The sequence below is a fragment of the Triticum dicoccoides genome, chromosome 3B (genome assembly GCF_002162155.2).
Source record: "Triticum dicoccoides isolate Atlit2015 ecotype Zavitan chromosome 3B, WEW_v2.0, whole genome shotgun sequence".
Classification (NCBI taxonomy): domain Eukaryota; kingdom Viridiplantae; phylum Streptophyta; class Magnoliopsida; order Poales; family Poaceae; genus Triticum; species Triticum dicoccoides.
The window spans coordinates 838477206-838487588 of NC_041385.1; the positions used below are offsets into that span (position 1 = coordinate 838477206).

The 10383-nt window shown below is 46.6% G+C and overlaps 1 pseudogene; it reads right to left on the bottom strand.

Annotated features, from left to right (window-relative positions):
- Window positions 1–10383, bottom strand: part of LOC119280240 — a 27165-nt pseudogene that overhangs the window by 5161 nt on the left and 11621 nt on the right.

Genomic DNA, 10383 nt, shown 5'->3' on the forward strand with positions numbered 1-10383 from the left:
GAATATCGCAATCTTAATACCTTCTTCCAGAAGCTTGGCATCCCTCATCATGTGTCTTGTCCTCATACACATCAGCAGAACGGTGCAGCTGAGCGCAAGCACCGTCACATAGTTGAAACTGGCTTAACACTGCTCGCACATGCCTCTGTCCCATTTCGGTTCTGGAGTGATGCTTTTGTTACTGCTTGTTTTTTGATAAACAGGCTTCCCACACGACTTCTTCACATGAAATCTCCCCTAGAGGTATTATTTCATGAAACTCCAGATTACTCTCTTCTCAAAGTGTTTGGTTGTGCGTGTTGGCCACACCTTCGACCATACAATAAGCATAAACTCGAGTATCAATCTAAGAAATGTGTGTTTCTCGGATACAGTCCTCTTCACAAAGGTTATAAGTGTCTCCACATTCCGACGAATCGTGTTTACATTTCACGTGATGTTGTCTTTGATGAGACTGTTTTCCCTTTTTCCACGCTCTCACCATCCACTGATACTTCCTCTACCGAGTTGCACTCTTTTCCAGTTTTGCCTGATCAATTTGTAGATGCTGCATATTCTCCTCTGTTATTGCCTAACCATGGTGCAGGAACTGGACGGGGCGCTCGCCTTGAGCTTCTTCACGATGACATGGTTGCTACGGCACCAACTGCAGTCGTGACGTCGGATGGGTCACTTGACGGGGTGCTTGACGACGATCGCACGTGCATGCCCCATGCACGTGGATCGGGTGGGGCGGCTACCGCGCCTAACCCGGTCTTGCCTAGCCCGGCTGCCATGCCCGGGCCGGCAGCTTCCCCGGCCTCTGCCCCGCATGGGCAGTCCTCGCCGGCTCCAGGCCCAGCATCGCCTGGCCCGCCTTCGCCAGTCACTCGGGGCATGCAGAGCCCGTGGACTCTCCCTCGGCAGAGCCTGTGGACTCGCCTGCTGGTGTGTCTTCCGTGCCGTTCCCAGACATTGGCTCTCCTGTCGTGGTGGCTTCTCCGACACCTCCACCGCCTGTCATACTACGCCCTCATACGCGCAGCAAGAGTGGCATTGTCAAGCCTCTCAAGCGCACGGATGGTATGGTCGCATGGCTTGCGGCCTGTGTTGCTCGTGCTGAGGCCGATCCTATGGCTGAACCGCGACATTTTCAGGCAGTGCTTGGCATTCCACACTGGCGCGCTGCTATGGAACAGGTGATTCATGCTCTTCGAAAGAATAATACCTGGCGATTGGTTCCACCTCCATCTGGTGTCAATGTTATTGATTCTAAATGGGTGTTCAAGGTGAAGAAACATGTTGACGGGTCCATTGAGAGGTACAAGGCACGACTGGTGGCCAAAGGATTTAAACAAAGGTATGGCCTTGATTATGAAGATACGTTTAGTCCTGTTATTAAACCTACAACTATTCGTGTTCTTCTTTCGCTGGCTGTTACTCGAGGCTGGTCACTTTGTCAGCTTGATGTCCAGAATGCTTTTCTTCATGGAGTTCTAGAAGAAGAGGTCTATATGCGTCAGCCACCAGGCTTTGTTGACTCTGCTCAGCCACATTATCTGTGTCGCCTCGACAAGGCTCTCTACGGTCTGAAGCAAGCTCCTCGTGCGTGGCATGCACGTCTTGGCGCTGCTCTTCGTGCACACGGGTTTGTACCATCTACAGCAGACACGTCTCTATTCATTCTCCAGCGACCTGAGGTGACCATGTACATTCTGGTCTATGTTGATGACATCATACTTGTCAGTTCATCCGTCACTGCTGCAGATCGACTTGTGGTTTCTCTACGGGCTGTTTTTGCTGTCAAGGATCTTGGGAGACTGCACTATTTTTTGGGCCTAGAGGTTCTTCATTCTGACAGTGGTTTGACTCTCACTCAGCAGAAGTACTCTCAGGATCTGTTACGCCGTGCGGGTATGATGCAGTGTAAAACTGCTACCACTCCTATGTCCTCCACAGACAAATTGTCAGCTTCTGATGGGGACTTGCTCTCCTCTGAGGATGCCACTGAGTACTGCAACATCGTTGGTGGACGGCAATACTTGCTCGTTACTCGACCAGATATATCATTTGCAGTTAAACGTGTGTGTCAGTACCTCCACGCACCGCGTAATCCTCATTGGACGGCTGTTAAGCGCATTCTGCGCTATGTTCGACACACTGCTTCATATGGTCTACATATGCAGCCTGCGACTTCTGGTTTGATCTCAGCCTTCTCTGATGCGGATTGGGCTGGTAGTCCCGATGATAGGCGATCCACGGGGGGACATGCTGTGTTCCTTGGTCCTAACTTGATCGCCTGGCAAGCTCGCAAGCAAGCTACCGTGTCTCGGAGTAGTACTGAAGCTGAGTACAAAGCAGTTGCTAATGCCACGGCTTAGATCATATGGGTGCAATCATTGCTTCGAGAGTTGAAGGTCTCTCAAGCCCAACCGCCTGTTCTTTGGTGTGATAACATCGGTGCTACATACCCTTCATCCAATCCAGTATTTCATGCCCGAACAAAACACATCGAAGTTGATTATCATTTTGTGAGAGAACGCGTTGCATAGAAACTACTTCAGATCAAGTTTGTTTCTTCTAAGGATCAGCTTGCTGACATTTTCACTAAACCCTTGCCCTTACCTTCTTTTGAAGGATGTCGACACAATCTTAACCTCCTGAGTGTTTCAGGACATAGTTAAGATTGAGGGAGGGTGTTAGACTAGGTATATTGTATATATACGTGTTGTAACACAATACCTGTACCTGTATGTTCTCTCCTATATATACATAACAGCCGTACCCGCTTAGGGTATCGAGTATTGTTCAAACCCTAGTTTGTCTAATAGTATGGCCGACGTCCGTCATAAGGAAACCGTGTTAGAATTAGAGATATATTCCTGTAATCTAAAACTAATTCTATCTCTTCCTCTCCCGTAGCTTCTCCTATCTCCTTTGTAACAAACCGAATCCCCTAGAGATCGGTAAACTCCTTGTAAGCCACGACAGGGGCCTTTCCTGCCTCAGATCAATATATACGCATGTGGCTCCCTCATGAGGGATTAGGAACGCTTCCCATCTAACATGGTATACAGAGCCATCCTCTTCCTATCGATCTAGCCAGCTACCTCCTTCCTCGATCGCCCTCGCCATCCTTCCTCACTCACCCTTGCCATGTCGTCGTCATCAACCGTCTCCCTCAACCTTGGCGCTCTCCCATCAGAGAAGCTCACCAAGACCAATTTCATCCTATGGAAGGCACGGGTCATGCCGGGCCTGCGAGGAGCGCAGGTCACCGGCCTGCTGGACGGATCAGACGTAGCGCCACCGAAGACGGTGTAGCAGCAGCAGACGGACAAAACCGTCACCACCGATCCCAATCCTCTGTACGCTCAGTGGATATCGAAGGATCAGCAAGTCCTTAGTCACCTCCTGAACTCCCTGTCAATGGAGATTCTCTCCCAAGTAGCGAGAAAGGAGACGACCTTCGACCTCTGGACTGCCATCACCACCTTTTTTGCCTCGCAGTCCCAATCGCGCATCACCAATCTGCGGATCGCCATCACCAACACCAAAAAAGGCTCTATGTCTAGTAGTGCCTTCATCTCTAGGATGAAGAACCTGGGAGATGAGCTTGTAGCAGCGGGACGCCCCGTCTCGGACCCTGAGATGGTAGATTACGTCCTCGCTGGGCTTGACAGGGACTATGACCCTGTTGTGGCAGCCATTGGCGCAGTTAAAAATCAGATTTCAGTAGATGATCTGTTCGCCCAGATTGCAGCGTTTGATCAGCGCGTGGAGATGCTCGGTGATGGTCCAGATGCAGGATTCAAAACCTCAGCAAACTTAGCCTACAGGGGGCGCGGGCGCGGCTACAATAGAGGCCACAGGTGCAGCAATAGCAGGGGGCGCGGCCGAGGCAGTCGCCCCTCCCCAACTCCATCTGGTGGAAATAGCGGCGGCAGTGGTGGCCGCGGTCGTCCATAACAACAGCGTCAGCAGGTTCGAGATTATCCAGAATGTCAGATTTGCTACAAGCATCATCCAGGAGGTGCTCGTGATTGTTGGCATCGATATGATGATGAAGATGAACATGAGGAGAAGGAGGCCAACATGGTCACCGACTCCTATGGTGTCGACACCAACTGATATGCAGACACGGGAGCCACAAATCACATCACAGAGGAGCTCGAGAAGCTGACGATCAGAGACAAGTATCGTGGAGATGACCAAGTGCATACTGCTAGCGGTTCTGGTATGAAAATCACTCACGTTGGTAGTTCAATTGTCAAAACCCCCATAAAAAATTTGCATCTAAAAAGAGTTCTATATGTCCCTTCAACATCAAAAAATCTCCTTTCAGTTCATAGATTTACTCTTGATAATCGTGTCCTTATTGAATTTTATCCTTATTTCTTTTTGGTAAAGGACTTGGACACGAGGAGAGTGCTTCTTAGGGGCAAGTGTGTGGGAGGTCTCTACCCACTCATATCTTCGTCATCATCATCATCGAATAAACAAGCTTTTGTTGCTGTCAAGCCTTCTTCAGCAAAGTGGCACAGTAGATTAGGTCATCCTTCATCAGCTATTGTCAAGCTTGTTCTTAGCAAGAATAAACTTCCCCACTCTCATGAGTCTAGTGTTGAGTCTATTTGTGATCCATGTCAACAAGCTAAAAGTCATCAGTTGCCATATCCTATTTCATTTAGTGTTTCTACTGCACCTTTGCAACTTGTTTTTTCTGATGTCTGGGGGCCAGCTCCCACCTCTGTTGGTAGACACTCGTATTATGTTAGCTTCATCGATGACTATAGCAAATTTACATGGATCTATCTTCTTAAGAAACGATCCGAAGTGTTTCAAGTTTTCAAGAACTTTCAAAACCTTGTTGAGCGAAAACTAAACACTAAGATTATTGCTATGCAAACCGGCTGGGGAGGTGAATACAATAAACTCAATCTCTTTTTTCTAGAGCTTGGCATATCACACCATGTATCATGCCCTCATGCACATCAACAGAATGGCTCGGCCGAAAGGAAACATCGTCATGTTGTTGAAGTAGGGTTAGCTCTACTAGCAAATGCATCCATGCCACTAAAGTTCTGGGATGAGGCATTCTTGACTGCCACATACCTCATTAATTTACTCCCTAGTAAAGTCATCAAATTTGAAACTCCAATCACACGTCTTTTTGGTACAACTCCCGACTACAAAACACTTCGTGTATTCGGTTGTGCTTTGTTGGCCTCACCTTCGTCCATACAATACACATGAGCTTGCATTCCGTTATAAAAAGTGTGTGTTTCTTGGATATAGTCCAATCCACAAAGGAGTCAAATGTCTTGATGTTTCCATTGGTAGAGTTTATATCTCTCGAGATGTTGTGTTTGATGAATCTGTTTATCCTTTTGCATCCCTTCATCCCAATGCCAGAGCACTTCTCAAGAAAGAATTACTTCTTCTTCCACCACATCTCCAAAACATTGATCATGGGGGCGACAATTGTACTAACCCAACTGATGATCCTACTAGTGGAACCATGTCTCCTTGTGTGCAGGATCATGCAGCAGAAAATCGGTGCAGAAAATGATCAAAATTTTGAAGAAAACAAGCTTATATTGCATGTGTCAGAAGAAGACGGAGCAGGCGCGAAGCACGAAGCAGATCCGCCGTCACCGGGAACTCCTGTGCGCCAGGTCACCTCGGATCAAGCATGCAGATTCGCGCTGGATCGCGCGCCAGGCAGGAGCATGCAGCGCCGGTTGGAGGGCGACACGTCACCGCATCGCGACGAAACTCCGCGCCGCGCACCGCGTCCCATGCGCGGGCCCAACGCATCGACAGCGACAGGCGGATCCGGGTCAGGATCGGGATCCCTGACCCACGCGCGCGTGCAGGCCAGCAGTGCAAGATCTTCTGCGGCTGCTGCTTCTGGTGGGTCGGTCACACCACAGGCCACACGGCTCGGATCGGGATTCGCTGTGGAAAGAGAATCTGAGGCATCCCCAGGATCCTCTGCGGCTAGTCCTGCTGCATCAACTCCTGTGCCAGCTCTAGCTACAGCTCCATGTGTCATGACTCGGCTCCAGAAAGGTATACGAAATCCAAAAGTTAGAACTGACGACACTATTCCATATGGTATGATGTGTATCACAGGAGAACCGGCAAGGTTAGAAGATGCCTTAGGGGATCCAAGATGGAAAAATGCAATGGATGAGGAGTACTCAGCTCTCATGAGGAACAAGACTTGGCGTCTTGTACCTGAAAAACGAGGTAAAAATATCATTTACTGTAAGTGGGTTTACAGAATCAAGAAAAAGGCAGATGGCACCATTGACAGGTATAAAGCACGCTTAGTTGCAAAATGTTTTAAACAACGTTATGGTTTGGACTATGAAGACACTTTTAGTCTGTTGTTAAAGCTGCAACCATTAGGCTTGTGCTAGAAATTGCTGTGTCCAGCGAATGGAGTCTGAGACAGCTAGATGTTCAGAACGCGTTTTTGCATGGTGTTCTGGAAGAGGAGGTTTACATGAGACAACCACCTGGGTATGAAAGTAAGAAAACACCTCATTATGTGTGTAATCTTGACAAGGCACTTTATGGTTTGAAGCAGTCACCAAGGGCATGGTATTCAAGGTTGAGCTCTCAGTTGAAGTACCTTGGTTTTGTTGCATCCAAGGCTGATACATCACTGTTCATCTACAACAAAGCAAGTATAACTATATTTGTGTTAATATATGTTGATGATATCATAGTTGCAAGCTCCTCTCAAAATGCCACCAATGCTCTTTTGAGTGATCTGAGTTCACAGTTTTCCTTGAAGGACCTTGGTGATCTACACTTCTTCCTAGGTATTGAAGTTAAGAAGATTCAAGATGGCATAGTACTGAATCAGGAAAAATATGCCACTGAACTCCTAGCTCGTATGCGGATGAAGGACTGCAAGCCTTCACCTACACCATTGTCTTCTTCAGAAAAACTTTCAGCTTTTGAAGGAGAGCCACTTAAGGAAGAAGAGAGCACAAGATACAGGAGTGCAGTAGGAGCTTTGCAATACCTGACAATGACAAGACCAGATATATCCTTTGCTATTAACAAGGTTTGTCAGTATCTTCATGCACCTACCACTGTACAGTGGACAACTGTTAAGAGAATTGTACGATATGTAAAGCACACTGTGAGTTTAGGTCTTCAGTTCAGACGCTCTAACTCATCTCTTGTTAGTGCTCTCTGATGCTGACTGGACAGGATGCAGTGATGACAGAAAGTCAACTGGAGGTTTTGCAGTTTTCTTTGGCTCAAATCTCATTTCTTGGAGTGCCAGAAAACAAGCCACAATGTCCAGGTCAAGTACTGAAGCTGAATACAAGTCACTAGCAAATGCTACTCTGAAATCATTTGGGTTGAATCATTGCTCAATGAGTTGGGAGTTAAGCAGCATCGTGTGTCATGTTTGTGGTGTGTCAACTTGGGAGCCGCATAACTTTCTGCAAACCCAGTGTTCCATGGCAGAACCAAGCATACAGAAATTGACTTTAATTTTGTAAGAGAAAGGGTTGCAGAAAAGAAGTTAGACATACGGTTCATTCCTCTCCAGAGATCAAGTTGCAGATGAATTCACTAAAGCTTTGCCAGTCAAGCCCTTCGAGGAATTCAAGAAGAATCTTAATGTAGGATAGTTGAGATTAAGAGAGGGTGTTAGAATTAGAGATATATTCCTGTAATCTCAAACTGATTCTGTCTCTTCCTCTCCCGTAGCTTCTCCTATCTCCTTTGTAACAAACCGAATCCCCAAGAGATCGGTAAACTCCTTGTAAGCCACGGCAGGGGCCTTTCCTGCCTCAGATCAATATATACACACGCGGCTCCCTCACGAGGGAGTAGGAACGCTTCCCATCTAACAAACCGAACCGAATTACGATGCAAAAAGAAACCAAAAAGTTCATGTCGTCACTCACCCTGGGCCCCTGCCCGGCGGTACACCTACCGGCCTTCTTGCATGCCCAGTACTCCTGCCCTTGCCCGTCCAGCGTCCCACCACGGATTGCCAGGCCTCGGCATGGTGGAACATGATCCACGCCCTGTTGTCCACTGTCGACGGCGCGAAGACGGTGCTGTTGTTGTCAATGGCCACGTCCACGCCGGCGCTCCGGCAGGGCCCCTTGAAGTAGGCCTGGCTGATCAGGAACCTGCCTGCCGGCACCCATAGCACCGGCCGGGAGCCGCAGCGCCCCGTGTCATTGCATGCCGCACCCCACGCGGCCAGGAACGCCCCCGCCGAGTCCAATACCTGCCCACCACGTTGTACTCTACCGCCGCCGTCAATGCCACTAATGCCGTCTCTGTGAAGCTATACTATGATGATAGCCTAGGTACTCATCAAGTATATAAAGAAAGCCTGGAGCTAGATCCCTCAGTCAAGTACTAGTAATCCTCCTTGATGTATATAGAATCGTTTACGGACCGTGCAACAACCTTCCTCCAATCGTGATTTGCGGATTTCACTAATTTCTATTACCCCACGAGTAGTATTCTATTTGTACGTTGTCTTGGGCGTGTCTAACGCGCACGCTCGATTTCCGACCAGAGCGCAAACAACAACTTCAGTCTTTTTTGAGACAAAAAAACGACAACTTGAGCGATCGGGTTTGGTCCTATTCCCGGTCCGGATCGATCCCGGCCGGGAACGCTCTACCTATTCATGAGTTTGGCCCAGCGCTGGCCCAATACCTGCCCTAGTCTCTTTTTCTTTCCACGTTTTTTTCTCTTGGGCCTATATATTCCTATTGCGCCCATTCCTTATCTGGGAAAGAAATTTTCAGGGACAGTAATGGGCGGGAAATTCCACTTTTGATTGAAATAAACCCCCTAAAAAAAGAGACTGAAATAAACTAGCACTTTCAACGAAAATTAATTGCTAGTTTTGCACAGAAAAATTAACCTATCCTTCTATTCCCTTCGATTAAATTTGTCCATGTTTTTATTCAGACAAAAAAAGCATGCTCAATTGAATTGATCTACAGCTTTTTGGTTGAATCGGGAATGTTCATTGAATTGATCTTCTATGAAAAATTTCAAATTAACGACAAATTTTCGAAAGCATGAACATATTTTGTAAATTCTGAACAACTATTGAATTTATGATTTCTGGAAATCATGAACATATTTTGAAATTCATGAAAACTTTTGGAAAACTCAAACATTTGTTGTGTCAATTTGGTGTCACGTGCTCGCGACGATGTCCACCTCGACTCGCGTAACCTTAAGACAGGATGGCAGTGGTGTCACGTGCTCGTCTTGGCGTTCAACGTCGCAACCGCGGCGACGTCCACCTCGACTCGCGTAAGCCTAAGACAGGGTGACAGTAGTGTCACGTGCTTGCTCGTCGTCCGTCTTCGCACCACGAGGACGCCCGCCTCGACTCACATACACTAGTAGAAAAGGGGGCATCAGTCCCGGTTCGTAAGGGCCTTTAGTCCCGGTTCTTGAACCGGGACTAAAGGGTCGTTACTAATGCCTCCCCCCTTTAGTCCCGGTTCAAACTGGAACCGGGACTAAAGGTCGCGGCCACGTGGAGCTCCACCTTTAGTCCCGGTTGGTAACACCAACCGGGACTAAAGGAAATTTTATGATTCTTTTTTGCAAAAAAAATTGAATTTTTTTGAATTTTTTTATTTTCAAATTTCTGAATTATTTTAACCTCTAATCTCTAATCACCACCCTCATCACTACTCAATTTATCCTCTAATCTCTAATCACCCCTCATCATTCATAATCATCTAACTTCCCGAACGGTCACCCATCCTCCCACTCCCCCAGCCTGAGCACGCTTAACTTCCGGGTTCTATTCTCCCTCTATTCCAAGTCTGCACTTGTTGTTTTGCTGACAATAGTAAGATGTCAATCCTATTAACCCTCATGAATTTTGCGTGAGCATGAAGTGACACATTTCACTGTTTGAGTTTGAAACTATTGTTTTAAAAAACAATAATTATTTAGTAACAGTAATATTTCTTGAATAATTAGTTTGACCACAGTTTGACCAGATTTGACCAGATTTGACCAAAATTCAAAATAACTGAAATAATTATTTAGTAACACTAACATTCTAGAATAATTAGTTTGACCATTGTTTGACCACAGTTTGAATTTTTTTCGATTTTTTCCACTCTACATCTTAAAAGCTCCGTAAATTTTTTTCTGTTAGGTTTTTGAGGATTCTAAAAATGTTTAACGGGGTTCCCCGGTTAAATTTGGATGTAACTTTTCGAGTAGATGATTTTTCATATAAAAAACTTTTTCATCCGAGTCAGTATGCAAAAGTTATGCCCATTTTACTAAATTCTAGAGAGATTTTGCAAATAAAGTCAAAATTCATATTTGTAAATTTTCCCAACAACTAGACCACATATCACATGG